General features: G+C 35.2%; 2 long non-coding RNA genes across 5 annotated transcripts in view; one reads left to right on the forward strand and one right to left on the reverse strand.

The window, feature by feature from the left end:
- LOC141545484 (uncharacterized) overlaps positions 1-13,051 on the reverse strand; it is a 61,347-nt gene extending 48,296 nt beyond the window's left edge. The window contains exon 1 of the long non-coding RNA XR_012483032.1: positions 12,866-13,051. This is a non-coding gene — a long non-coding RNA (uncharacterized LOC141545484). The remainder of the gene's footprint in view (positions 1-12,865) is intronic.
- Positions 1-24,867, forward strand: part of LOC141545482 (uncharacterized) — a 41,774-nt gene extending 16,907 nt beyond the window's left edge. The window contains exons 1-3 of one of the 4 annotated variants that reach the window (XR_012483028.1): positions 4,875-5,233; positions 22,885-22,960; positions 23,507-24,867. This is a non-coding gene — a long non-coding RNA (uncharacterized LOC141545482). Of the gene's footprint in view, positions 1-4,874; positions 5,234-17,945; positions 22,961-23,506 lie in introns of those variants that run through there. The other 3 variants (XR_012483029.1, XR_012483030.1, XR_012483027.1) reach the window with 3 other exon arrangements.
- Positions 24,868-26,376: the final 1,509 nt, after the last annotated feature.

Below are 26,376 nucleotides of genomic sequence, written 5' to 3' on the forward strand. Positions count from 1 at the left end.
TTCAATTAGCTTCAATAAGCATGTAATAAATGCCTACTTGTACTAGGCACTAGGTTAAATGCTAGGACCATATGAAAAAATGAAAAATCCCTGACCTCAAAGAGTTTATAATCTATTAGGGGAAAATAATATGTACACAGATAAATGTACACAAAATAAATACAGACGAGGTCTCCATTTTTCAGAGGTATAATAATATCTACCAGTAAAAGAAATCATCTGTCAGTTAGCCAGTTAATAGCCATTCAATACATTTAGTAAATACTTGCTATGTGCCAGCTAAAATCGGGAGATATATGTTTTTTAAATGGCAAAAGACAGCCCCCGACCTCAAGGAGATTATATTCTAATGGAAGAGACAACAAGCAAAGATATATATATATAGGGATTTTGCTTTGAATTATAAATATCAGGTATAAGTATAATTTTTTCAGTAATAAAGAATGAATCCATTTCTGTTAGCATCCTCTCCTCCTATTCCAGCACCTCACTGTATTCAAAATCCTTATTTCTTTAGAAGAGAGTCCAAAGAGCTCTGGCAGGCCTAGATGCAATTAGATAAAACCTAGTTTAATAACTAGTAAAGTCTAGAAAATAGAGACTGTTATTTATGTGTTTAAAAAAAAAACAAAAACAAAAAAAACCCTCCCAAACCAAGATATTTCTTCAAATGCTGGAGAAGAGCAATTAGGCTGATCTTGCTGTCTTATCACGGGAAGTTCAGTAGGGTATGACTAAAACTATTTAGGGGGGAACCTTTGAATCAAGAACTTTCAGGGAGAAAAAAACAGTGAGGAAGAAAGCAGCAAGAATAATAACCTTTCTCTTCTCCTTCACAATTTAAATTAGTGAACCCTTATGTAAACAAAAGCACAACATTGATTTAAAAATACAAGGGTCTTAAAACTCATCTCATCTAATCCCCCATTTTTCAGATCAGGAAACTGAGGCCCACAAGGTAGTTACTTCTTGAGATTTACACATGTAATTGAAGATCAAATCCAAAAATTTGTAGAGTTAATTAAAATTGTCCAATTTTGATATGGAGAAAAATAAATTATAGAGGATGTAGGAAATGTGAGAGAGAGAAAAAAAAGTCAAAATGCTAAAATCAGTCAGTCCAATTCACTTTTTATCTATTAAGTTTCCAAATGAAAATTAAAATTTTCAAATTATGCCTTTTTTGAGAAACTGATTTGTAACTTTTAAATTTAAAGACTCTAAGAAGAAAATTTGAGTATTCAGTTAAAGTTAAAGTTATAAATTTCTTGGCTGAAATCTTTGAACTTTTATATGTTAGTTTGAAATTCAAGATCTAGAAATTTTTTCCCCTCAAGACATTGTTTTGTGGTAAAATGTATAGTTTACAAGAGGGTAGAATAGAGAGGGAGAGTTAATTATTTAAATATCATGAAAAAATAGAGAAATGATTCATTGAGACATAAAAAGGATGCAGAGTATTCTAAGATAAAAATATAAACTTTATATTTTAGGTGGAAAGCAGCAGCTTGTTAAGACAATCTGGGTAGGGGCTGAAAGAGCATTTAAAATTTAAAACAAGTCATAAAATTCTTCAGGATCTTGAATTTTAATTCATTACATTTTTTTTTAAGTCTTGATGCCTCAAATTAGTACTTGGAAATTCAAATGTCCAAATTAAGCCTTGTGCTTTTCAAGGAACTGTACTGATCACCCAATTAATTCATCCCTTTTCTTTCTCATTTTTTTGGGTAGGAAAATTAAAAATTTCCTGTCCTAAGCTGGATGACTTAAAAGGATAACTTATTTTCTGGTAAGGAAATTTGAAATTATTCATTATTGTTACATATCCCTATTCTATAGCTTTCTTGAGAAGAGGGACTTTGAATTAAGAGCCATAAATTGTGAGGAGGCTTCTTCCTATTTTTTGAAGTAAATGGTGTGAATGTTATGGAAATGTTAAAAAGAATTTTTTTTAAGCTAAAAAAAATTACAGTACTAGAAATTGCCCTGATAAAAATACAGGATATTGAAGGAAAATCAAAAACCAACCCCATAATATAGCTTAAATAATAGACATTTGTACCTGGAAATGATATCTTTGTATTATAAGAAACAAACAAATAAACAGAAAGGAAAATGATTTCTAGTCAATTATCTGGAGAGACATGATTTGGAATATTTTTGCCAAGCCAAAAAACATAGCAGCTTTTCCAGATATCTAAAATATTCCAAAATGCTCATATAAATTGTTATAGTTAAATAGGAAGAGGAAGGGCGAGATAAGGGATCTTTGATCAAAGTTGAAAGGATCATGATAGCTTTAAAAGCAGACAAGGAGAGTAAAGGAAAGATTCTCCACAAATATATTCTCAAATAATAGATAAATCATGGCTGGGAGGGTCAGAAAGTAAATGTAGGCATCCTGGTCAATTAGGCAAGAATTGATGTTTAGAAAGATATCTTTTCAATTGTGGATAATTGTTATGAAAAAAGGAACATCAAAGAGATAAGACAAAGCTGTCCAATATACTGGATTTATATTTTTTTGTAGCCACTCTATTGGCATCATTTATAACAGTTAAAATTCCATTTTTAAAAAGCTGATTATCTTAAAACAAATCAACCAAATTTATATGTACTATATATATACATACATATATGATATATATAGTAAAAGGTCTAGAAACCCATGAAATTGGAAAACTTTTAAAATATTTCATAAAATCAAAGAATGAAGGGAAATATTATCCTCAGATAATTAGACCTTGAATTTAAAAAAAAAGAAAGATATTTGTACATTCTTAAATTCTGCTACATTGATAGCATATTTGAAAAAATAAATATGCTGCTTTGTTTTTTTTTTTTTCTTTTGTCATTTATGTTATGGAAAGTAAAAAAAGGATTCTTTCTATGAAATCAAATAATAAGAGTAATCCCAGTAAAATGTCATTCACTGCAATTGAAAAATATTATAGTATCAATTTTTTGGTTTAAAAAGACTCATTTTGCAAAAAGAAATTGCAGTATTTTGAAGCTTTAGAATTCAAATGACTCCATTTCTGTTTTTGGTTTTGAAAAAAAAAAAATCTTTTCTAGATCTCTTTAAAAAAAAAAGCTGCTGGAATCATTTTATTAGTTTTATTTATGTAAGTTAAGACTGACTTAAAATGGCTTAATTAAGTTATACCAAAATTCTAAGTGATTTTTAAGAAAGGATTATGGTGGTTTGGCAAAATATAAAATGACTTCCAATGAAGTCTTTAAGTAAAATCTTTTTAACATGTCAGTTTAAAAAAAAAAATGAATCTTCAAGGTTGAAATGAGGAAAAAAGAAAAAAGGCAACATCTTAATGAAATCTATAATCTCACTGTGCAAGGAGAGACTTTGTAGGTACTTGGGAAAATGTGTGGCTGTCAGTTACAGTTCTAATTTGACTTTTGAGCCTTTTTCATGAAGCTAGGAGTATGGTAATTTCCAAAGAAAGTTATATAAAATGGACAGAAAATATCTAAAGAATAATAATTGAGGGAAAATGGGGAGAAAAAAAGATTTTTACTTTGCTGGATTAAATCTTGGCTAAAGATATTTGGGGGAAGAAATTGAGAGGAGAGACAAAAATAAAAAGTAATGCAGTAAGCTAAAATGACAAATATATGTTTATGTAGATAAAGCATGGGTGAATTTTGTTGAAACTGTGGAGGTACATAAGTGAAAATGGAAATATTAAAGATATGCTTTCTCATGGTAGTGTTCCAGGGTAAAATATTGTTTAAGAGAAATATTAGATGCTTAAAATTAGATATTTGGGGGGATATTTGATAGAAAATAAACCCCTTCCGTGAGGTTTTTTTTTTTTTTTTTTTTGTCATTTTCTTCTACTGTCTTGTAATTTTCAGTACAGGTTACATTTCTAATGTACTTTCAAAAGAGAGAATATTCTGTAAAAAAAAGATCAGTTCTAGGTTCAATTTTACCTTGCATTTTAGCATGAAAAAAAGTTACTTTTTTGCAAGAAATGTGATCGTTTCAGAATATGAATTTTTAAAAAACGAGATTATTGTTTGTCTGTCACCCAGTGCACATTTGAGCATGTGTTCAGTCTGTGGCCTGGCAGCTTAAGGGCATTTATTTGTACAGCCCCGATGCCCCAAACTTCCATTGCGTTTAGACCTCTGTGTTTTGTTGTTGAATGCTGCTTTTTAATGGGGAGACTGAGGAGTTTCGTGGACGAGGATGGTTGTTAGTCTGGAAAGCTATCTCCTCCCCACCCCTCCTCGCCCCTCTGCTCTTAGGAAATGTCTGTGTATTTGTCAATTGCTGTTGCTGGGCAGCCTGAAAGAGACAGAACAGGAAGGGGTCTCGGGCCTGCTCCTGTGGCCCCAGAGAGGTGGGGGAGAGCTTGTCTTATCCAACACTGTTCTGTTGGGGTTTGAGGGGGGAGGGGAGAGTTTTTTAGAAATCAGCTTTATTTTGGTCGGTGGGTCCCTTGCTTTCTTGGGGTTCCCCTGGGGTAAGTGCGTTTCACGGGCTGGAGAGAAACCGAGGGCTATCGGAAGGGGTGGTCTATTGGGAGGTGCGGGGATGGCTGGAAGGTCAGGGGTCAACAGCTCTGGAAGATTGGAGGTGAGCTGGTATGGCCCTACTGTCCGAGCCCAAAGGGCTGAGGAGGGCAGGAGTGGGGAAAGGTCTTTGGCCGCCTAAGAATGGGGTGAGGGGGCGCGCACCCCCAGGAGCAGCATGGGTGGGTACTGAAGAAGGGGATGGGAGGGAAGGCCCAGCTCGTTCCCCACAGTCCGCGAAGGGTTAACGGCCCGGCGGGCCCGGTGTATTGTGGGATTTGTAGGCGCTAGGCATTGTGGGAGTTGTCGTAAAAGCCGGTCCACGTGCTTTCCGGTCATGGCTGCCGGCGGGAGTCTTCTGAAAGGCAACTCCTGGAGTTCACTGGGTTTTTGGGCCCACCAGGGGTTCGGGCTGGGCGTTTGGGGGCCGGCGTGTCCCCGAGAACTTCCTGTGACTTCCTTGTGCCTCAGTCTCCCCGTCTGTCAAATGGCGAGAGTGGCCTCGACAGCTGCCGAGGCCCTTTCGGTCCCCTGTGGGGACATTTGTATGCAGTAGGTGCTCAATGAGTGCTCGTTCCCATGCTCCTCTGCTCCCGGAGAGCTCTGACTGCCTGGGCAGGAGCTGCTGACCTTCTGGGGAGAGAGGGGGGCGTTAGTGACCCCCTAAGGGTCAGGGCGGCCTGCGAGTGGGGTAAGGTCTTAAGGCCGGGCTCGGTCGCTTCGGAGGGCTGCTCTGGACTTCAGGCCCGTGGTGGGGCTCAGAACTAGAGGGGGGAACCTCTGTAAATTTGCGTTTCCAGACACTCCGTGGGCAGGGGTGGGGGGTGGGGTGAGGGATGTGCAGGACCCAGGTTCAGATTCCTGGACTCCAGTGTCTTGCTCCTGAGAGTGCTTTGTTGTTCTCCGGGAGCAGCCTCCCCGGGCGTGAGGCTGAAGTAAAACATCTTTAAGTGGCTGCGGTGGGGAGCCCTAGCTTAGTTAATTGCCAGGACTTAGATTCAGCTAACGGCCGGTTGTTTAACCCCTCCTGTGCCTTCCTTTCCTCCTCGTTGATTGCACTTCCTGGCCTCTAAAGATCCATTCTCAATCTGAACTTCGCATCCTCAGTGGTTGCGGTTGAAATCCACCAATATTTGTATGACATGCAATAGAAGTTGTTGTGGCTTTGCTTTGTGTACTGGCATTTAATTTCTACTATTGCTAACACTTGTGTCTGGCCTGTAGCCGGATTAGATTTAGGGCTGGAGGATTAACTTCTCTTGACACATAGTTGCAGGGCATCCAACAACTTAACCTCTGGGCCCCTGGCACTTGCTCTTTAATTTTCGTATTAGTCGTATTGTGAAAGGAGGCGTACATCCAGAGGGAAAAATAAAAGGAAAAATAGTGTGCTTCAATCTGCATTCAGACTCCTAAAAGTTTCTTTCTCTAGAGGTGGCTAAGTCCTTTGTAATTGTGGTGTATCTTGTCTGGAATCAATGTATAAATCATTCACAGTTATTCATAGTTGCTATTCCTAGATACAATGCTCTTCTGGTTCTGCTCACTTCACTTTGTATCCGTTCAGGTAAGCCAGGCAATTTTCTAAAACTACATTGGAAACTAGTAGCCAGCTAGGCCTTGGTGGAGTTTCCCTATTTGGAGTTTCCATGAAAAGAGGTCGCAAAGGTAATAAGAAAGGAAGTAATTGGTGGTTTGCAAGAATGGTTTTAAAGGTAGCTGAGAGCAACTATTAGAGACTTTTTGTTTGCTGGTGGAGAAGGAAAGTGAGGATTTTGTTTCTTAGAACATTTGGAGAAGGAACGTGAGGAAGATGGTAACAATTATAAGTGGTTTTAATATTTACTTCATGAGATTGTAAAGGATAAATGGACAGAGCTCAATTTTTGCAAGTTAATGGATGTTCATGTTAGCCTATTTAAATGAGCTAGTAAATTATATTGGCAGATGAAAGTGGATATCTGTATTTTGCCCTGACACCATATTAAAATCTTCTATAGGGTGTGTGTGAGTGAGTGAGTGAGTGTGTGTGTGTGTGTGTGTGTGTGTGTGTGTGTGTGTGTGTGTGTGTGTGTGAGAGAGAGAGAGAGAGAGAGAGAGAGAGAGAGAGAGAGAGAGAGAGAGAGAGAGAGAGAGAGAGAGAGAGATGGATACGGGAAATAGGGAATAGGGAGGAAAGGAAAGAGAGAAGGAGAGGGAGGAGAAAGATGTGTCAAGAGTGATGAATTCCTCCCAATCCCTCTATTTTTGTCCGCCTGCATTTTGGATTTCCTTCACAGGCTAATTGTACACTATTTCAAAGTCCGATTCTTTTTGTACAGCAAAACAACTGTCTGGACATGTATACATATATTGTATTTAACTTATACTTTAACATATTTAACATGTATTGGTCAACCTGCCATCTGGGGGGAGGGGGGAAGGAGGGGAAAAATTAGAACAAAAGGCTTGGCAATTGTCAATGTTGTAAAATTACCCATGCATATATCTGGTAAATAAAAACTATTAATTAAAAAAAAAAAAGAGTAATGAATTACCTGACACTGGGCACGACAAAAGCCGATGACCAGTATCTGAATGATTAAGTTACATACAAGTGACCCCGTAAGGGATACTTCCAATTCTTAGCTTATACAATCCTATGTATATTGCATGTGTCCCACTGATAGTATATTTCTGCTCCTATGTTCATAGGTTGTACCTTTTCTGATCTCCACATTCTTTTTTTCCCCTTCCACATTCTTTATAATTTTATGAGGATCTAATTTAAAACATCAAAACTCCTTAGAGCATATCAACTTTTAAAGTTTTATCCTTAAGAAAAATAGTATTTATGGAGTTTTTGAATAGACTAATGAATAGATTCATTTGAATTTATGAAGCAATAGATTCATTAACTATTGTGAGGTACCATATAAGAGTGGTTTGGTAGAGCTTTTTCAAGTATCTGTTTCTAGGATATTTATAAAGCAATTAATAAATTATTCATATAAACAATTATTGAGTACTTACTGTGTGCTAGATTAGAAATCATAGGAATGGGAAGACAACTATTCAAAGTTGCTGGTTTGTTAAGAGCTTATTAAGTAAGGCAATATGTGTGTGGGTTCTGTAAATTTTGGACTGTTTTCTTGTCTTTGTGGGTGAGTAGGAGAGGACACTGAACCTGTGATTTCATTCCAGTGGGAAAATCATAAGTGCTTTTTTTTTTTTTTTATGGCCTACAGGTGTATTACAGGTTCCATTTGTTTCAAGTTTTCTAAAATGATAAAGAACATATTTAAATGGTAGTCATAATTGCACTCACATTTGTATAGTTGCAATTCTACAAACATTTCTGTAGAGAAAAGTAGACTATGATTTGCCTATTCCCCCATATAAAAAGTAACAAGTTAGTTTGTAAATTAATCCAACATTTCTGACTTTTGGCTTCCTAGAGCAGTAACTATGGATTGCTGCCCTTAGTTGATACGGAACAATGAGAGAATTGTGCAATATAGAGATAAGGGCAGTATTTAGGATTTGTACCCTTGGTTTAAGAGTAATCTCTTAGCCTTGAAGGTTGGAGAGTTTATTTGTTGACTTTTTCTTTCTAATTTACTAAATTTTAATTGCATTGTAGTTTTTGTTGAATTAATTTCTCCTTATAAGACAACTGCAGTGTGCACTGGTGGATCCCATAATAGCATTTCTTTAGAAAACTGATTTCTTAAATCTGGTCTCAAAAACACTTCCTACCTGTATGACTCTGGGTAAGTCACTTAACCCCAGTTGCTTCATCCAAAAAAAAAAAAAAAAAAAAAAAAGAAAGAAAGAAAGAAAGAAAACTGATTCCTTGGGATCATGAGAGTAGTATTATTTGAATGGGCTTGAGCGGTCAGCTTGTGCATTTGTCTTGTAGCTTGGAGAAGTTAAGTGACCTAGATCAGGGATTCAAATTCTAGTCTTAAGACTCTAAATCTAGAAAGAAATAAATTTGCTCTCTTCAGAACATCTTGGGGGATTGGAGGGGCAGAAAATAACTACTTTTCTGGGTAAAGAAGCAACTTCAGAAAGATTTTCCAAAAAATTATTAATGTTCTTGAGTTGTCTAGAAAGACACACTCCCTTTTGCTTCTGTTTTCCTGATCACTTTTTGCTCACTATGCCACCCATACGCCTCTCCCTTTCTAGTTCTTCTTTCTGTATTGTATCTCTTCATTAGAATGTAAGCTCCTTGGGGGCAAGGGCTTTCTTCCTTATGAAGTACTTATCACAGGGCCTGACAAATAGTAAATACTTAATAAATGTTTTATCATTCATGTTGTTTTTGAAGTTTTATGAAACAAAAGACAAAAAAAATCCTAGAACTTAAAACTGCAAAAACTGAGTTCATGCCAAAATGACTTTGCAAAAGATTAGAAATTTCCTGTAGATAGAATATCCTTTAAAAGTACTTATACAGGAGCAGCTAGATGGTGCAGTGAATAGAGCATCAGCCCGGAAGTCAGGAGGACCTGAGTTCAAATTTGGTCTCAGACACTTAACACTTCCTGGATAGTGTGACCCTGGGCAAGTCACTTAGCCCCAATTGCCTCAGCAAAAAAAAAAAAGTACTTATACAAAATGCTTTATTTAGTTGCCCAACTTTGAAACCCGCTTTTCTAGAATTTAAACTTGCCAAGATTTTTAAAAAGAAGATCTAATAGGGATTTACCTTTGAAACATCTTTTTTTTTTAAACATATCTTTTTTTTTTTAATTTTGCAGGTACATTAAACTCCACAAGATTGTTTTTTAAATCCAAGTAACAGAATATCAATTGGACTTCCTTTGTTACTACTCTTGACTAATTTTTTTTTTATAGTCTGTAGCCTAAAAGTGTGATATAATAGTACTGATCCTTGAAAGTTGGAATCAAAAAGGATTCATAAGAATTTGTGATTTCAACACACAACTTAGTAAATTCAAGTTCAATTATCTGTCCATAATCACAGTATTCCTAACTCCCAAGTCCAGCAATTTTATCTACTGGCTCACACACTTTCTCAGTGTAACCATAGCTTCCTAACAGGTAGGTTGTTAAAAGCAATATGCTTCATCTTCTGAAGTACATAAAATTTACTTAATCAAGGAATTTGTAATGTTTATGATTGTTTTCTTCTCATTCTATTCCACATAAATACACTTAAAAACATTAAAGTTTGACAACTCTTCCCCTTGCATTATAATTGAACTGCTTGTTGAAAGCTGGAGTGTAACCCTCAAAATAAGTTTTAAAGTTTGCAAAGGACATGCTATAGAAGTCCATAAATTAGAATAATCTAACTTCATGAATACAGGAAAAGTAATAAATCTTAAACTGCTGAGAAAATACAATGGGTTTTTCCATCTTAATTTTCCATAAATAATATTCAGTCCTAATGACATTTATATAGACAGCTGTTTCCTTATTGAGAAATCTCTTGTTCAGTTGGAAATGAATTAAGTATAGAGGGGATTCTGGGAAATTGGTGGAATAGGTCAGAAAATTCCAAGCCCTCCAGATTTCTTCTATAGTTTATTAAACAAGTGAGCTTTTATGGGTAAAAAGCAAAATAAAGAGCTGGGGAAGAGGTTCTGGGACAATTGGAAAACACCTCAATATTTCAGGGGAGAGGAGGATCAGACATCTAAACAGGAAGATTTAAGGATCCTGGACACCAAGGGCCAGGGGCAAGAGCAAAGGGGTGGGTGGGAGTAATGCCAGCAGTGTTCCAACTGATGGTGAGAAGGAACTAGCACATGCCTGATGAGTACAAAAAAAAGAAAAGATGGGGTGGAGACACTGTTGCTTTGGTTTTGATTCAGGCCAGAAGGGACTGAAGATTCCAGCCACTAGCTGGGTGAAGAGAGCAAAAGCATTTCCAGCATTGGTGGCTGGGGGCCCTAGCTGTGGCTTGGAGGGGGAACAAATATTGAAGTTGGGCCCTGGACAATAACAAAAATAATACGGACCTGAGATCAGATTCCCCATGCTCCACATCCTAGGACTACAGGTGATTATAATAAGTTGCTAAAAATGTAAAAAACAATAAAAATAGATAAGCAAAGGAGAAAGAACCAACCATAGATAACTATTATGGGGACATGGTTCATTTTCAGAGAATATTGAAGCAAAAAAAAAAAAAGCCTCTCCTACTCCAAAGAGTTCTTGGAAGGACCTTAAAAATAACTTTAAAAATCAAATAAGAAAGAGTGAAGAATTCAGAATTTTAAGGACTAAAACTTGAAAGCTAGAATTGAGCAAATCATCCTATATGATACCAAGAAATAGCAAAACAAAAATAATTTTTAAAAAGAGAATTTGAAACATTTCATGAGAAAAAATAACTGATCTAGAGAACAAATCAAAAAAAGAAAAAAATAAGCATTGTCAGACTTTGAAAGCTAGAAAAAAAAAGGATTCATGAGACAGTATTACAAGAAATAAAATTGCCCTGAAGTTTTAGAACAAGAGGAAGAAGTAGAAATAGGAAAAAAAAAAAAATTCACTGATCACCACCTTAAAGAGATACAGGAATTTCAGAACTGCAGGTTAAGGAGGAAATATGAACAATAAGAAAAATTAAAATAAGAGCCACAATTAGAATTGCATAAGACTTAGCAGCTATTACATTAAAAGACCACCGATCTTGTAATATTATTTATTGAAGAACAAAAAAACTGGAATTGCAACCAAAAATGATTTAACCCAGAAAAGTATAATAATGAACAGAGGGAAAAAAGCCATTTAATTGACAAATTTTCAGGTTTTTGTTGCCAAAAAAAAAAAAAAAACCCAAACACAAAGCAACTTAATGTTTGGGGTAAAGAACAAATGGTGGAAACAATCAGTAATTTCATTAAGGAAAATGACAATAATGAAACAACATGTTAAAATCTATGGGAGACCCTAGATTAATCAGAGGGAAATATATCTCAAATGCTTATATGAATAAAGAAAAAAGAGCAGACCAATGAATTGAATATGCAATTTAAAATAAACTACAAAAGCATCTCAACACAAAATTAAAAGTGAAATTAATAAAACAGTGTAAAAACATTGGTAAAGTATTCATTATGAAAAACAATAGACAAATCATTGACTAATATGATTAAAAAGAGGAGAAAATCAAATTGTGAAAAATGAGAAGGATGAATATACCACTAAAAAGGTGAAATCAAAGCAAGTTTAAGGAGTTATTTTGCTAATATGTGCTAATTTATATGCTAATAGCTCTAACAACTTAAGTGAAATTGAAGAATATTGACAAAAATACAAACTGCCTGGATTAGCAGAAGAGGAAATAAAATATCTAAATAGATATTTTTTAAAAAATAAATTGAATGGGTCATAAATGAGCTTCCTAAGACAAAAGCACCAGAACCAGAAAGATTTACAAGTGAATTCTATCAAACATTTAAAGACCAACTAATTCCAATCTTAAATAAATTAGTTGGAATAATAGACAAAGGAGTTCTATCATGCTGTTCATGAAACAAATATCTTGTTTATATGTAAATGAGAAAAAGTAAAAACAAAGAAAATTATACCAATTTCATTAATATGGTTGCAAAAATAAAATGCTAGCTAAAATATTACAATATATATACAGATTATATATTATGACCAAGTGGGATTTATACCAGAAATGCTGAGGTAGTTTAACAAAAAAACAACAACAACAACAAAACCTTAAGATAACTGATTTTTTCAATAATACAAGTAAAAATCAACATCATTAGATGAAAAAAAACCGATAGTACAATACTCATTAAAAACACTTAACAGTATAGGCTTTTCCTTAAATTGATAAGATAAAAGATAAAGCCATTAGCAAGCATTATTTGTAATGGGGATATGTTGGAAGACTTCCTAGTAAGATCAGGTGTAAAATAAGGATGCCCTCTATCACCAATATTATTCAATATTGTATTGAAAATCCTAACAATAACAATAAAAGAAGACAGAAATAGAAGGAATCAAAATAGGGAATGAGGTGGTAAAATTATCTCTTTTTATATATGATATGATATACTTGGAAAATCCTGAAGACTCAATTAAAAAGTTTAAATAATTTCAGCAAAGTATTATAAGGCAATAATTATCAAAACCATTTGGCACTGGCTAAGAAATAGAAAGATAAGTCAATCTACAGCAGCAAATGAATAAAGTAACCAGTGTTTGAAAAGTTTAAAAACAAGTTTTGGGCATAAGAATTCATTATTTGGTAAAAATTGTTGGGAAAGCGGGAAACTAGTCTGGTAAAAGTTGGAATAGACCAATATCTTACACCATTTACCATTACCTCCCAGCTGCTTACCTCAGCAGGTGTCAACTGGTTTCTCACCTTCATCAGGTCTTTGGACATCTGGGCTCTGATTATCCCAATCAGAGAACTACCTCTTTAGAGGTTCCAGCACAGACCACAGTCACTCAAGTATGCAGCAACAGGTCTTTATTCTAACTCTTTACATAGTATTCCCTAACATTCCCTCTAACCTTCCTTCTGGAGTTCTCCTGGAGTTTCTTCCCCCCACCTTCTGCAACCCCCCTTTTATAGTCCCCAGGTCACATGACTGAGAGTGCACAAGTTTGAGCATGATCAGCAAGAGGGAGGAGGCTTTTCCTCATTAATGAAGCTTACTCAATACCTTAATGTCCTGTTATCAGGCTCAGGCAGAATAAGCCTCTGGGTGTCTCTTATACTCTGCCCTTGAGATCTGCCCCTGACCTTAACAATTTACCAACATAAAGTCAAAATTCATATATGACAGATTTAAAGAGATATTACAAGAAAATTTGAACAACATGGAACATTACCTGTCAGGCTTAAGGACAAGTGAACAATTTATATACAAATGAGATAGTTTTGTGAGATGTAAAATCAATTATTTTCATTATGTTAAATTTTTTTTTAATGTTGTACAAATGAAATGTGGCCAAAATTAGAAGGAAAGCAAAAAACTGGGGGAAAATTTAGACATTTCTTCAGAAAAAAAAGTCTCATACCTGAAATATATAAAGAACTTTGTTAAATCCATAAGAATGTGAGTCATTTCCCAATTGATAAATGGTCAAGGGATATGACTAGACAGTTTTCTGTAGAAATAAAAATAATCTATAATCATGTAAAAATACTTTAAATTATTACTGAACATTGATTTTAGAAAAACACGGAGAGACTCCCATAAAATAAAGATCAAAATGAGCAATAATGTTTTAAGAACAATTTTGAGCAACCAAGTGATTCCATTATAAATACCCAAATTAATCACAAGTATCCTCTGAAGGAAGTTGCTCTTATAAATGTATGTGTGTGTATACGCGCGCACACACACACACACACACACACACACACACACACACACACAGATTTGTGTCTAATGGTAGCTATCTCAAAGTTTGGAGTAAGAAGAGAGGGAAAAAAATCACATGTAATAATTTGTATGTTTTAAAGGAATAACAAGTTGTATGTAATGGATTTGCAATTTTGGGTGCAATCCTCCATTTTTCTATCCCACTTTGTTATAGAAATGTTTGTTTCTTAATAAAATACAATTTTTAAAAGTTAATTAGATTCATTGAAAAAGAATTTTAGAAAATAATTTTCTTTCTCTAAGAACTCCCACCTCCGAGAAAAACAGTCCTCTTGACCATATATATTGCCTCAAAATGTTCTCTTTTTAAACCGCTCATAGTATTCGATGATATTTCTTTATTTTCTTTTTGTGAGGCGATTGGGGTTAAGTGACTTGCACAGGGTGACACAGCTGGGAAGTGTTAAATGTCTGATACTTAACAGTCCTTCTGATTTCAGGGCTGGTACTCTATCCACTCTGCCAACTACCCTGATATATATATATATATATATAAATTTATAGAACTACATTTAAAGAAAGCTGGGAAAACAAACTGTTGCAAGCAAAAATTAATAAATATTAGACTAAATATTCTGAGAAACTAAAATGTTAAAGAGAAAAAAAATCTCATTCACTGGCTGTGAAATAATATCCAAGGAAATTGGAGAAGCTTTTCATATGCTGGTATTATGCACTGTGATTGATGAATGTTCTTATGCCATTGAAAATCTTGTGCTTAGTTGGAATCATATTCAGAAAGTAAAAAATGGTATATCCTTTGACCTACTGATACAACTATGAGACTTATACCCCAAAGGGATTAAAAGGAGAGAGAAAAAGGGCAAATATGTACAAAAAACAAACAAACCACCAATCCCCATAGGAGCACTTTTCGTTGTACCAAAGAACCAAAAACTTAGGAGAATTATTTTCACTATTTCTCTTACTATTTCTGTCTTCTGCCCCTCCCATTTCCAAGGTATTTATTGAATTGAAGGATGCACATCAATGGGAGAATAACTGAACAGCAAATTATGAATGTAATGGAATATTATATAATAAGAAATGCATAAGGGCTGGATTCAAAGATAATTAAAGTTTATATGAATTGAGGCACACAAGTGAATTCCCAGGAGAATAATTTATACAAGAATAAAAACATTAAAAAACAATTTTGAAATACTTGAGAACTTTGATCGATGCAGTGAGCAGTCATAGCCCAAGAACCAGTGATGTGAAACATGCTCCTCATCTCTTGATAAACATAGTGGACTAGAGATATCAAACCAGACACACATTTTTGGTTGTAGACAATATTCATTTGGTTTTTGCCTAACTTTACTTATTTGTTACAAGAAAGGGTTTTTTGTGTGGGTGGGAAGAACAGAGAAGGGAGGGATTGTTATGCTCTCCCAAATAAAAAAGCATCATTGAAACATTTTTAAAATGCACAGAAGAGAACAGAAGGAAATTCATGGAGAGGAATAAACAGGACAGGTTTTGAAACAAACTTGTTGAATTTATATACTTTTTAGAAATATGTAATGAAGATTTGCTGATTTTTATTTTTGAGATATCAGTCTCTCATTGATGAAATATCCTAAGATTATATGCAAGAACATTTATCGATGGGATAAAAGTGTTCTTTGGTGTTCCAGTACCCAAATTAGTACAAAAACTTAACTGTCTCTAAGAAGTGTAAACTTTCAGTACCTACTCATTTGCCTCAACATGAATCCTTGGTAAAATTAATGCTGTTGCAAATGGCATTGTCTACCTTGACTGTGTTATAAGAAGGGCTAATAAATGTTTTAGTCAGCCAGGTGATTCTTATGGAAAGAGATAGAATTTGCAAAATTACATTGCAATTGTCTTCAAATAATGAATGAATGACTATCAAGAGGGAGACAAATATTGCCAGTAAAGTCCATAGAGAAATACAAGATACTGTGAATCCAGACAGTCCTTCCTAAAGATTTCCGAAAGAAAATTGTGCGTGATAATAAGTTCGATTTAGCTTCTCTTACTATATACTTATGAATTTTGACTTCCAAGAACATTTCTATTTGTTCTATTTGTCAATTGAGAGTGATTTGGCTAATACAAGTTATTTGACCAAGGTAAACTTCTCTCTTGGGTCTTGAAAAAAGTGGCAAATATGATTTCTGATCCACTTTTGGTGATATTTAAAAGATTAAGGAAAAATGAGAAAGGTAACACAGAACTGAAGATAAACATCCCAGTTTTCAAAACAAAAAGTGACATACACTTAAAACCAAGTTTTAATTCATTTCCAGAGAAAATTCCAGACAAATAACAAAGAAGATGATTAGTAAATATCTAAAAAAGGAAAATGATTACAGAGACCTCTTTAAGATAGGCCCTGCCCATCCATAATGAGAAGTTTTCTCCCCTATTCTTTAAAGAAGTGGGGATATGGATATATATGTTAGGATTTTTGGTTACTTGTTTTACTGAGCTATGTTTTCTTTTTATTCTATGTTAATAAGTGATGGTTCTTATAGAAGGAAAGGAGTAATATATTAATATATTGAGAAATTATATGAAAACAAGATCAATAAAAAAATTTTAAATAGCTTATATGAGATTAACCTTATTTTATTTTTTTGCCTCTTGTTAACTAATAAATCAGAAGATATTGTAGATTTAATATACCTTTTTTCACAGGACATTTGATAAAATCTCATACTATTTTTTTCAGAAAAGATGGAGAAATGTGGGCTATTACCTATTATTATAGGTAGGTTTAGAACTGGTTAATTGTTATGAGCCAGAACTTGAAACAAGGTACTAAGTGGAATTCAGGAGACAATGGTTAAATCTAGTTTAGCATTGATCCTACAACAAATAATGATTTCCTAGTGATATAATAATTGGTGTATATTCAGTGTAGAGCATATAAGCTAGGAGCCTTAGCCAGGATTGACATTCGGAGACAGCTAGAGGCAGAAGCTGGCAGAGGAAAAAAAGGACTGGTGGCAGAAGCTCAAGCTCTCAGAACCAAGGAGAGAGTTAGGCCTCTAAGAAAGTTAACCAGGCCCTAGGAAAGGAGACAAGACTGGAAAGAGACAATAAAGGATTTGGACTTTAATACCTGGCTGTACTTGTGGTGATTGCTGAACTGAAATGAAGGCTGTCTCCAGAGACCCCAAGAAAACTACCAGAGAACGTTACAGTTAGTCACAGGTTACTCATGCATTGTCACTAATGGTTCAGTGTCAACAGTGGTCTCTAGTGCAGTAGTTCAAGGATCTGTCCCTCTACTATAGTAACATTTTCCCATGTGTTTAAGATAAAGGCATGGATGGCATGCTCATCATATTTGCAGATGACCCCAAATTTTGAGAGATTGCAAATATACTGGGTGACAGGGTCAAACTCTAAAAGGATCTTATCAGACCAAGATTGAATCTGACGAGATGAAAGTCAGTAGGGATAAACTGGAAATCTCACATTTGGATTAAAAAAGAAAGACTAACTTCACACATACAAGAGGATATGAACCTAAATAAGGTAAAATTCAATATTTAAAAAGATAGGAGACTGGAATGGCATTATTTGTTAAAAGATGGTGGATTACTGGTTCTTTATAAAATTACCATTTCCTTGTGAATAGAGAGATTTGCCAGCCATTTCTTAGATCTATTTTAGAATTTTCCCAGAAATTGAAGTAAAATTCACTGACTTACAGATGTAGATGTTCTTCCTTTAAAAATTAAGATATGTTTCCATTTTGTATTATTATATTTGTGTATTATTTTCATGATCTTTCAGATCACACTAATGTTGACGTAAGGTTAGCTAGATGGTCTCAGTAGATAGAGCACCAAACAACATCAGAAAGACTGAGTTCAATATGACCTCAGACTGCTAGCTATGTACCTTGAGCAAGTCAATTAACTGTATTTGCCTCAGCTGTCTCTTTTGTAAATGGGTAAGGAAGGAAATTATGAACATTCAGTATCTTTGCAAGAAAACATTTTATGAGTCATGTAGCTCAGAAAACTGAAATATCCTGAATAACAATAACTACAAAATAGTGCTTTAGGAGTCACACCTCCCAGTTCTTTTAATACCTAAGGACATAGTTCATCTGAATCAAGTGACTTGAATTCAACAGGAGCAGTCACATGCTCTCTTGAAATCTCCTGGGTTATATAGGAGTTCAGCTCCCTGTTATTTCCAATGCAAAGGTCATTCTCACACATAAAGATTGAATAGCTCTGCTGTCCATTGTCAGTTATAATTGACCCATCCATCCCAAGCAAAGCTCCTATCCATTCTTTGAGCCTCTTTTTGTTCTCCAAAAGTCAAAAATGTTTTTTTTTTGTCCTTAGCTTCCCTTGCCAGCCTCAGCTTGTGCAGAGCCAATTTTTTTTTTTTCAGTTGAATTCCCAAAAGAAAAAATAAAATCCTTATTGGAAATACGCACAGTACATTTGTTCAATACTCACACTGGCCTTGCCCCAGAACATACCTCTCTGTCTCTACATTACAAGTGCTCTCTAATAGGGGTAAGTCACATGATCTCTCTTTAATCTTCTTCACTAGTGGTTTTTCACTGCATCGATTGGAATTCTAAAATCTTTCAAAAATGTTTTTCTCTACAATGTTCTGTTGATTGTTCTGTTTCCGCATCAGTTCACTGAAGTCTTCAGCTTACTTTGAAATTGTCCATTTGCCATTTCTTATGGAATTTAACAGTATGGTATATGAAAGTAATGGAATATTGCTACTCCATAAGAAATGACAATAAGGGTAGTTGTTTCAGTTTTTCATTACCTATGTCATGGTTTTCTATTTGCCGCTGCTTAATGGTCTTGCTTCCATCTTTTATACATTTCTTTTTTAAATTAATTGATTGTTCATCTCCTCTGTGTATGTGTATGTGTGTGTGTGTTTTAGTCTCTTTGGATAAATCTCATTTTTACTTCCATTTGAAAGTCTTTTGAAATTCAGGTTTTCCAAATATGGTGTGATCAGAAAAGTATCCATTTACTTGATTGGTCTTGTCTCCTACTCCGTATTACTCCCAAGTTTATGTTCAAGATCATTTGACACACAAAAAAATCAAAGAGAGAGAGAGAGAGAGAGAGAGAGAGAGAGTGTGTGTGGGGTGTGTGTGTGTGTGTGTGTGTGTGTGTGTGTTGTAGAAAGAACTTGGAGGAGAGAATCACCTGTATATTATAAATCAGGGGAGGGAAGGAGACAGAACCAGACTCATCAAGGAGGGAGCAAGTCAAACCAAAGAGGAAAGTATGGTCTGCAGCTGAAACCTGAATTAAAATAAAATGTAATTGGGAAATATTTGACAAACTAAATACAAGTAAAATATTGCATATATAATGTTAGTTCATGCTTTTCTAAGTCAGTACGTACCCTGTAGGAATCTTTTCTGTTTCGGTTTACACCCCTGGTAGAGCATACCACCATGATTGATTTCATCATGGAGAAGACTGGATTTAGCTCACTGTGACTGAACCACAGTTGTTCTAAGGATTAGTCTTCTGTGTGTATGCAGTTGGTGGATGTTGCTTGTGTATTTTCCTTATTTTCATTCATATTATGTAAATTTTGGCTAAATATTATGCCTTCTTGTCATGAACAATCATTTTCTGTCTCCATCTGCTTATAATTTGCATTAAATTTTCCATAAATATCAATGTTCTTCAAGAAACTGGTCTGATTTTAGTTAAATCAGCTGTTTAGTAGAATCACAATTTCTATTCCTCAAAGTGATTTCAATAAGCAGGATTTGCCATAATAATAGGTCATAGCCTAACAGAAATAATTTTTCCTTAAAAAAAAATTGCGTAGTTAAAAAAATGATGATAGCACCCATCCTGGTTGTAATAAGGGAGAAAATATTCTAGAGGTAGTGTTAGTATAAAATAATTTCCTGCTTTTATAGAATATATAGGTAAATCTATAGTCAAATTTATTGTAGAGATGATAAATTGTAATTTTTAAATTTTGTGTTTGTAGTGAATTTGGATTCTTTAAATATAATTTATTATTTCATAGTTTATGCTAGTGATTGCCCCACATGCAGGCACAAAATGTTCTTGAAACTGGTTTTTCTTGCATATTTCGGTAAAACTCATGAATTTTTAGTATCCCCATTTAATTATTAACTTAACTGTTTCCTTATTCATAGTATGTTTAAAGATCATTTAGCTAAAAGGGAAAAAAAAGACGCTATTAAGTCCATTGGCTTTTATGCTTGTAAAACTAAAGAAATTTTTTTTTTAAACTTTTACTATCAATTAAAATTATTCAAGTTGGGTTATCTATTTAATGTGCAGGCTACCTTTAAAAATACATTTAAAACCAGGTGAGGTGGTGCACACCTTTGCTTCCTGCTTCTGAGGAGGCTGAGACTCCTGGACTGCTTGAGATCAAAAGCTCTGAACTGCAGACAGGCTAAAGCCCAATGGGTAAGCTAAGTCTCCCACGAATATGGTCCCTCTAGGACTGGGGAGAAGGGGAAGGAGACAGGCACCAGACTCCCCAAGGAGGGAGCAAACTAGCCCAAAGAGGAAAGTAAGCAGTTCAGAATTTCTTTCTTGATGAATAATGAGGCTGGGCCATGAGTGACCACTGAACTTCCAGCCTGAGTGAGCTAGGAGTCATTTCAGGCCTGTCTGACTCTTTGTGACCCCATTTGGGGTTTTCCTGGCAAAGATACCAGAGCGGTTGGCCATTTCCATTTCCATCTCATTTTTTTAACAGATGAAGAAACTGAGTCAGAAAGGGTTAAGTGACTTGGCCAGGGTCACCTGATTACTATGCATCTGAAGCCACATTTGAATTCAGGTTCTTCTGACTCTAGGCCTGGCACAGCTGCACCACCTAGCTGCCTCAAAAATAGGGAAACCAAGCTTTAAAAAAAAAAAAAAAAAAGATTAAAAAATTTGAAAGATGAAAATATATATATAAAGAAAAGCATGAGAATAGGTATTTTTCACACTTTGCAGGTAGGAATACTTTAAAGAAAGGATAAAGAATACTAAAACAAAAGAGACAATTTTATTTCAAAAATTTTATTGATATTTTTTGTTTTACATTATCTCCAATTCTAAATTTCTTCATTCCTCTTCTTATACTGGTCAAGCCATCCCCCCGCTGTTGAGACTATAATATATGGAAGTTAAAGAAACAGATGTCCAATAGATAGCTTGGTGACCTAGTGAATAAAATACAGGATCTGGAGTCAGGAGAATCTGAATTCAAATCCTGTCTCAAAAACTTCCCAACTATGGAACCTGACTAAATTACTAAATCCTCATCTATTAAATAAGGATATTTATTAGCATCTAGGCCTCATAGGGATAATGTGTGTATGTATGTATATACATCTGCATATGTATATATATTTATACATATATACGTATATATATGTATATATATATACTTACATACACGCACACACATATATACATCTCTTTGCACACATTAAAATGTTCTCTTAATGTCACTTATTTTTATCATATACCAAAACATTCTTAACAACTCTGTCATCACAAAAAACAAGAAACAGAATGGATGGCCAACATGGATAATGTCAATTTGGGGCTTTCTAAGTCAGTATGTGACCTGCTGGAATTCTTTTCTCCTTGCCTGTGACAACACTGTTCTGGATATACCCACTCATATACCCACTCTCTTTTTTCCCTTAGCCCTAGGCCTTTTTCTTGCAATCTTCAATATCAGGGACCTTCCATGTTCCCAACTGAACATGTCTGGATGAGCCAGATCCTGCCTTTCCTTCAACAATCCCTAGAATATTAAAAAAAAAAAAATTCTAAAGAATAAAAAGATTTAAAAAGGGCCGATTCACTGAAGTGAGCAGAACAAGGAATTGGGGACCTGACAATGGTACCCAATCAGGAAGAGCTTTGAGAACTTGATGGAAATATTTGTGTAGTTCATAGGGCCTCTTGTAGGACTGATGTAGACTTTTCCTCTTCTTTCTGTGGCCCAAGATCATCACATCCAAGGCTCTGGCAACATCCGTGGCTAGCTCCCTTCCTTGCTCTTCCATGTCTCACTGTGGAGGAGCCAGGTTTAGGGAATCCATCCCTTGTCAACTTTGTCTATACTTTCTACACCTTTGTGCTTAGGTTCCAAGATGTAGTTTTCCTTTATGTGACTTCAGACATACCACTTCAATCCAATAAACATTAAGAGTTTACTGTGCGCCAGGCACTGTGTTAAGCCCTGGAGACACAATTAAAAAAGAAAGTCCCTGACCTCAGTGAGTTTACAGTCTAACTGAAGTAGATGATACACAAAAGGAGGCAGCAAAGGGAAGAAGAGGAGACCTGGAGGTGTCTAGTGCCCAGGGGTATCTTGTTCCCATGGAGTTGAGCAGCAGTTGTGGGTGTAATGAACCAGAGTTCATATCTTCTGTAAAGGAAGGCATTGGGAGGAGTCTTCCACCCTCCAATCCTCCAATCTGTTGGAGTAATTAAGTAAGTAATGTGTTGGTAATTAAGGCTTGGTTAGCGGCACAGTGATAAAATTAGGGATGGTAATTTAATCTAGAAGAGGTATCTTGTTTGGTAAATGGAAACTAGAAGGGGCAACAAGGGAATGACCATTTGCTAAGCTTCCTAGAAGTCTCCTAAGAGTGCATCAGATAGTGCCTGGAACAAATTAACTTTTCTGAGTCTCAGTTTCTTCACCTTTAAAGTAAAGGGCTTGGACTATTTCATTATCTATGATTCAGTAATCTATAACAGGGAGTCTTGGTCATAATTTTATTAAAAAAAAACCAAAACAAAAACCTTAAGATTTTCCAGTTTTTCTGTTCCATTCTGACTAAACTTTCTAGTCTTTCATTTGGCTTTCTCCAAAGACTCATTTACTGATTAATAAAAATTGACCAATATATCATTCACATTAACAAAAAGATTTTTTGATTTATAAAATATGTTCTTTTAAATAAAAATAACAGGTTTCCTCATCCCTGAGTGACCTGGCATTTGAGTTTTGGGATCTATAAGACTGAGAGCACAAGACCTGAAGAAAAGGTAATTAAGTTTTCAATCAATCTCTATTTCACAATATGAATTTTGTTGCAAGAAGACAGTCCAAGGATTATGAATTAAGGCAGAGATTTTTTTTTTTGTGATTTCCTTCCTTCCTTCCTTCCTTCCTTCCTTCCTTCCTTCCTTCCTTCCTTCCTTCCTTCCTTCCTTCCTTCCTTCCTTCCTTCCTTCCTTCCTTCCTTCCTTCCTTCCTTCCTTCCTTCCTTCCTTCCTTCCTTCCTTCCTTCCTTCCTTCCTTCCTTCCTTCCTTCCTTCCTTCCTTCCTTCCTTCCTTCCTTCCTTCCTTCCTTCCTTCCTTCCTTCCTTCCTTCCTTCCTTCCTTCCTTCCTTCCTTCCTTCCTTCCTTTCTTTTAAAGCTTTTTATTGACAAATCATGCATGGGCAATTTTTCAACATTGACCCTTGAAAAGCCTTCTGTTCCAAATTATGCCCTCCTTCCCCAGCCTCCCCAGATGGCAGGTAGTCTAATACATATTAAAAATGTTAAAATATATATTAAATCCAATATATGTATACATATTTATACAGTTATTTTGCTGCACAAGAAAAATTGGATCAAGAAGAAAGAGGAAAAGAAACTGAGAAAGAAAACAAAATGCAAGCAAACAACAAAGAAAAAGTGATAACGCTATGTTGTGGTCCATCTTCAGCTCCTACAGTCCTCTCTCTGAATGTAGATGGCTCTCTTCATCACCGAACAATTGGAATTGGTTTGAATCATCCCATTGTTGAAGAGAGCCATGCCCATCAGAATTGATCATCATATAGTCTTGTTGTAAAGCAGAGATTCTTAACCTGAATTTGTTTTTGTTTATATTCTGATAATTGTATTTCAATAAAATTGGTTTCCTCTGTCATATTATATATCTGAGTTTATGAATTTAAGATACATTATTCCAAAAAAGGGATCTAAAATCTTTGTCAGATTGCCCAAGGGATCCAGGATACAATGATGTTTGAAATGCGGAAATTCAAGGCTATTTTTATATTGGTGCCAAGAATAAATAAGTGCTTCTTTAATCCAGCCATTCCTGTTTTATTTAATGCCAAATAATTGTTTATCTTTGTTCATCTTTTGCCTTTTGCCTTCGGCAGTGTTATAGAGCATTGATTCTCCATTAAAGTTTCACTGTTAAAGGAAGTTGAGGACCCCAAACTAGTAAAGTGAGAGTCCTGACTATATTCTGCTGTGGTTGGACCATATAGAGAATATATTGTAGTCAATTTTGGATATTACAATCCAGGAAGGATATTTATAAGCTGGAGAGCATCCAAAGGAAGGCAGGAAGATGAGAGCTCCCTGTCTGAAGTATAGAAGAAAGATCAGAGGGTCAGCAGTTGATCTGGAGAAGCAGACACTCTGAGTAGGGGGATTTGCTGGTTGCCTTAAAGATCTACTGAACTGATAAATGAAAGAGGGATTAAATTCCTTCCTTCTTGGCCCCAGAGGGCAGGATGAAGAGCACTCAGTGGAAGGTCCACAGAGGCAACTTTAAGCTTGATCTAAGGTAAAATTTCTTAACAATGGAGCTTCCTAAAAATGGAATGTATTGTCCCAGGAAATGGTGGGCCAGCAAAACCTTAATGAGCACTTGTTTCCACATGGAAAGATGGAATTCTCACTCTGGTAAATTCTGGACTACAAGACCACTAAGATCTCTTCCTACCCAATAGTTTCTGATTCTATGGCAGGAGCAATAGCAACAGTTTCAGTGGACACAAATGGATTGGATTGTTTTTGTAACACGATTTCATGAATATAGAATAGACGGTAGGGCCTAATACTGAAGAAGAAGGTAAAAAGAACTAAATTTATTAGATACTTTGTCTTATTCTGGAATAACCTCTAGCAGAAAGAAAAGATGACTTAAAAAAAAAAACAACAACAACTTATGGCGTAACATAATTAAGAGTTCCCAGAGTCATTACACAATACCAGTGGGAAGTTTTTTACATGCTTCTTGTATGTACATGTATTTGACACGATATCTGACACAGAGCTGACCTTATTCAAATTTTTGATCCCTTCTTCCCTTTTTCCTATCTAACCCAAGTCCCATCTAAAATGGCTTCTTTATCAAGAAAATAAGTTCCCAAGAACTAGAATTTGTGCCCTGTTATTATGTAATTAGAGGAGAAAAAGTTCTGGACAGTGACTGAGAACCTGGGTCTGTCTAGTTTTGGCTTTGCCACTGATTTGTAGCCTCTCTGTGTCTCACAGGTCGGAGGTTAGGTAATATGACCTGTGAGGGTCATAGCCAGGCTCAAGTGAGCAAATGCATGAAGAAGTGCTGTGAAAACTAATGTACAAGCATGACAAATATGGAAATACATTTAGAAGAATTGCACTTGTTTAACCTATATCAGATTGCTTGCTGTCTTATGAGGGGAGAAGAGAGAGAGAAAAAAATTTGGAACATTAGGCTTTGCAAAGGTGAAAACTGTCTTTGCATAAATTTAGAAACATAACTTACTATTAAAAATAACCAAAAAAGAGAAAAAAGTTCCTAATTAAAAGACTATATATGTACATGTAAGTATATGTAAAAGAAAACTAATGCACAAGCATGACAAATATGGAAATATGTTTCCAAAAATGCACGTTTAACCTATATCAGATTGTTGCTTGTAGGGGGGGGAGAGAGGGAGAAAAATTTGGAGTACAAGGTTTTACAAAGGTAAAAATTATCTGCATGTATCTGGAAAAATCACTTACTATTAAAAATAACCAAAAAAGGAGAAAAAAGTTCCTAATTGAAAAAATATATGTATGCATACATACACATATACACACACACATATGTAAAAGAAAACTAATGCCTATTTTGTGTAAAAGAAAACTAATGGAAAGTAGGAGTACTATTTCTTCAAGTCATAACTAGACATGCTGAAAATTGTGTTGTAATAGAAAGAATCAGATTATCTAAATCTAATTTCCAGCTCTGCAACTTACTACCAACATGATCTGGTCCTGATTTCTCATCATGAAGGAAGGAATTAGAGGAGATATCTTCCAAGGTCCTTTCGACCTCTGATGACAAAAAATCCACAAAAAAATTCTGAAATATTTTTCCAATGTGCCTTCATCCCACTAATGAGAAATTCTGTGCAGCCACAATAAATTTATCTTCATTTCATCTGGAAGACCTGTTTGTGAACTGATATTTCTGAAATGTCACTTGGAATCAGTACCAGTTTATGCGATGACATCAGTACTTGTGAATGTCTTTTGCACATTAAAGAATTTGGTGAAATCAGAAGTTATCATTAATTCAATAAACTCAAAAGTAAAATTCAAATGTGATTGTGTACTGAGTATGTTTATCTGGGCAGCAATTGAATATTGCATGGGTTTGGTCCTTGGAGCCTCTCCAAGGCTCCAAGTCTTAGGCAGTTTG

Source organism: Sminthopsis crassicaudata, chromosome 6 (genome assembly GCF_048593235.1).
Source record: "Sminthopsis crassicaudata isolate SCR6 chromosome 6, ASM4859323v1, whole genome shotgun sequence".
NCBI lineage: Eukaryota > Metazoa > Chordata > Mammalia > Dasyuromorphia > Dasyuridae > Sminthopsis > Sminthopsis crassicaudata.